The following is a 4,736-nucleotide window of genomic DNA, read 5'->3' on the forward strand; positions in this document are numbered from 1 at the left end:
ATATCTGAGAAATACTCCAAATGGTGAACAGCAAATATGGTATGACCAAACTCTCTCCTCTCTTCATTCCAACCTACGTTCCAAACTCCATGGAGTTTCCCTTCCCCTGGGTAGGGAGACTCTGTGAGCATGATATCTGCCATAGTTATGAGAGACAGGGCTGATCCAGCCTATTACTCTTATTAATGAAATCCTAGTAGTCACATTTGTATAACAAGTCACAGATTACTGGAATTCTAATGTTTCTATCTTGGAGACATATAACTGAATCTTTGCTCTTAATATACTGACTGGAATAACAATTGTCTAAAAACTTACCTGGGTAATTATGAGTTACATCTGTCATCTCTATCCCCTCATTGTCAACTCCAACTCTTAGAAACAATTCAACTGGTGATCTACCTTTATCATCCTTCAACGTGACTTGAAACACATTCTTTTAATCTGGAACATTACTTAATGCTCTATCACTCCTCCTATTTTGGCTAGTAATTGCTTAAATTGCCCATTTCAATTTTTACTTATTCCTCTGCTTTGTGTTTGATATGAATTGTTGAGAGGATTACTTCACCATTGTATTTCCTTGTCCTTCCTTCCTCTTTTTTTTTTTTTTTTTTCTTTTTATATTTTTGGCCATGTCATGCAGCATGTGGCATAGTTTTCTGACCAGGGATCAAACCTGGGCCTCTGCAGTGAAAGTGCCAAATCCTAGCCACTAGGCCACCAGGAAACTCCCTGTCCTTCCTTTCTTACACTGTTTGTGCTATAAAATGCTACTTCCTGATCTGATGATATCTAAGTTTGGGTCTGTATTTGTGGATAGTCTTGTCTTTTAGCCTTTTTTGTCTTTGTCAAGGCCTCAGTCACAAAGTCAAAACCAAAAAAATTGTCAATACCAGAGAAAACCTATTTATAACTTGTTGCTCCCATGGGTGATAAACCATGTAGCCTTGGGACCTGTTTACTGACTGAAATATAAACATGTCTTTGGCTGTTTAGAAGCTGGACAATCCCAAGGAAGAAGAACAATTTCTGGAGATGTGTCCATTGAAACATAGCTTACAGCCCTGAGCACACCAATCTCAGGAAACTAACACTGCCAAAGCTTACACGAACATATATATCTTATCTCAATCACGAGCAGATTTCTCCCCTGAATGTGACTGATGGGCATCAACATGACTAATCTGTATTTTTAGATAAAGCTCATGGCTTTTTCTTTTTTTTAAGTCCAGCATCCAAATGAGGTTATTTTGAAGTCTGGTTCCCTGTATCCCACTTGCCAAAACAAGTGGTTAGACCACTGGTCATTGAGTCATTATATGTATATGTAAATATATCTGTCTATCACTGTCTATCTATCTATCTATCTATCTCATCTAGCTATCTCAGAAGGGGTTTATGCTAGCCACACTGTATATATCTCTGTCCATTTTGCTGATATACCCCATCTTTTTTTCTTTTACTAGAAATTTTCAGTTAGCTGGTATTCTTTCAGACACAAATCCTCTCCATTAACCAAGCATTGCCATCCATAAACTAAGTTCCCTCACTTTTTTTTTTTCTTTTTCTGAATACAGAAACTCACATGGTGTAGTACAAGCCTTCAATGTCAGAAGTAAATCCTCTCACAAGGACAGTCTTGGCCCCTGGAAAGTGACTTCCTCTTATTTGTAGACAGGTTTCTGAATATATCATTTCCATTTAATCAATTCGCTTTGATGAGCTGCTTGTGTTTTTTTTGTTATTGTTGTTCAAATGATTTTCTGACAATGCCCAGGTTCTTCTTGGAATCTTTGATCTTAAAATTATTGGAGTCCCTCATTAGTAGCTTACATGACAACATGGGGGTTAATCCATGTATAATTTATAGTCAGCCATGTGTATCTATGGCTCTGCATCAGTGGATTCAACCAAACATGGACCATGTAGTACTGTATTATTTATTACTGAAAAATATCCACAGATACGTGGACCAGGGCAGTTCAAACCTGTGTTATACATGGGTCAACTGTAGTCTTGAGTGTGCTCTGTAGAATGTCTATGATTGTACTTCAAAGGGAAAATGGTGAGTAGCTGGATCAAGGATGGTTTGGTCTCAAAGTCCAATGTTCTTTCCTGTAGCACTCTCTCCATGCTTTCAGCCAGTATAATTTCCTATTGTGCCCCAAGGAAGTCTGTATTGTTAAAACTTTCCTGTGTCTTTCAGCTTTGACTACTCCAAGGTTTCCATTCAATGAACCCTTCCTTACTCTCTCCTAATGCAGCAGCAGAGTTACCTACTCACTCATACCATCTATAGACTCTGGTATTCCTCATAATAGAATTTGTTACTGATTTGTTAGTCTAACACCTTTTACTCTTTCACCACTGCATCCTTCTCTCTCCTCACCATTGATGTATGGTCCTTGCCCTAGGATCTGTGTTATATTGTACACTGAGACAAGTACTGTATCCAGAAATCCAGGAAAGCTCTGTTACTGATCCAAGCAGGACCAGAGGACATGAATAAGCTACATGAGCGGGCAACTTAGACATCCATTTCACTCACAACAGTTACACCAAAACCCCTCTCTCAACTCACACCTATGACTATATTGAGTGGGGGGTCCTGTATCTCTAGGTAAAGGTAAGGAAAAAAGCCAAATCTTAGCTTATCAATTGGTTGACTTGGCACGTGAGTGCAAGCTGAAAATGTACAATTGCTACGTTACAGCCATACTCAGGGGTGGCCTTGAAAGACAGTGGTAAGGGAAGATCTTGAAGGTGGAGTTCTGAGTGGTTTACCTGGTCACCACTTTGTATGGAAGCATGAGTGGCCTGAGATGGGAATTAATATGGATACATGGACAGTAGAAACTGCCTGACCAGAGGTTAGGGGTTTAGAAGAAAAAGGATTGAAAGATCAGAAATAAGAGGGTCTGGGGCAAAGGAATGTGAATGGAGATATGGGAGTGGAGTGGGAATGGTGTGTGAGATCTTTTACAGGTTAATGCCCACCAGAGACATTGCATAACCAAGTAGACAAATTGGCTCAATCAGTTGACATTAGCCAGGCTTTGTTTTTCGTGCACCCAGAATTAGCACGATGGACAAATAAAAGGCATGTATGCCACACATTTGTTCAAATGCATGGACTTTCACTTATCAATGCTGACCTAGGTATCTCTCTACATACGATCTACCAACAATGGAGATGAATGTTGTGTCTCCATCATGGCACTGTTGTTTGAGGAGACCAGTTGGCACTTGGTGGCAAGTTGACTACACTGGATTCCTTCCATTCTGGAAAAGCCAGTGGTTCATTCTCATTGGAACAGACACCCATTCGGACATTTTTTCTGGCTATGGGTTTGACTTTCCTGCTCTCAGAGTCTTAGCCAGTACCACCATGTGTGGACTTCCGGAGCGCCTGATCCACAGGAAGAGAATACCACACAAGCTAGCATCCCATCAGAGGTCTCACTTCACAATGGAGGATTTTCAGGAGGGGGACATTGACTATGGAATCCACTGATTATTTGACATATCACTCCATGCAAAAACTTCTGGCCTGATAAAGCATTGGGATGGTCTTTTGAAGGTGCAGCTAACATGCCAGGATAGAGGCAATATTCTGCAAGGATATGCTGCCAATAGGAAGACTACGTGGGACCAGGAATCAGGGGGTGGAAGCTGGAGCGGCCCTATTACCCTCACTCCCAAGGACCCATTGGGTGACTTTGTGCTCTTCAAGCTTTGGGCTCCTTTAAACTATAAGTTATAGCTGGCTAGTTTTTTTGTTTGTTTTCATTGCACAGGTTTGTCACCACACTGCACTGTCCCAACTTGAGTGAGTTAGAAGGTTAGTGATTATAGTTTTCTCTAATGATAAGGTCTATAAAGTCTGTTTAATGAGGGGAATATCATTAGTACTCCTCAGATTTTAAATATTTTTATTTTATTATTATCATTTTGGCTGTGCTGTGCGGCATGCAGGATCTTAGTTCCCTGACCAGGGATTGAACCCATGCCCCCTGCATTGGGAGTGTAGCATCTTAACCACTGGACCGCCAGGGAAGTCCTAGATTTTAAATATTTTTAGGTGCCCATAATCATATTTCCTTCACTCAGGTGGTACTTTGAATTTAAGTGGGCATGTACTTTTGGCAATTTCCTCTTTCAGGACAAAACTGTTGAATTTCTGCTAAGGAAGGCAAAGAAAGGTACTGTCCAGTGCCCCCTCACTCCATCCCAGTCCCCTGCAGCTGACTAACCTGGTTTCCCGGCAACATTGTGTTGAATGATCTAGAAGAGAGTTCATGGTTATAATAAATAATTGCAGGTCCTACCACCTCTAGAGTCATCAAGCCCTGTGATTGTAGTTCCTCCCCCCATTGCTGTGTGTTGTTCCTTGTAAACGTTCTGCTCTTCCCCAGACTCCCTTTGTGTAGTGTCTATTACCACACAGCACTGTAGTCCATTGCTAAGGGAAACTGAGGAACCTATAGAAAACCCAACTATCTTCACTTTTATCTGGTTTTAAGGAATAACAAACATGATCCTTGACCATTTAAATGGAGGACTCAAGATAGCATTGGATCACTAACATTTTGTCAGTATTTACTGACAAAGTGTACTGATTCTTTCACACCCTTTTTTTCCAGCCCTTAGCTAAATCAAAGGCAAATAGAACACCAACATGGTACCACATGGTATCATCTCTGTCCCCTTTATTATCCAAAAGTTTTCCCTAC

The sequence above is a fragment of the Lipotes vexillifer genome, unplaced genomic scaffold (genome assembly GCF_000442215.2).
Source record: "Lipotes vexillifer unplaced genomic scaffold, Lipotes_vexillifer_v1.1 scaffold329, whole genome shotgun sequence".
NCBI classification, from domain to species: Eukaryota; Metazoa; Chordata; class Mammalia; order Artiodactyla; family Lipotidae; genus Lipotes; species Lipotes vexillifer.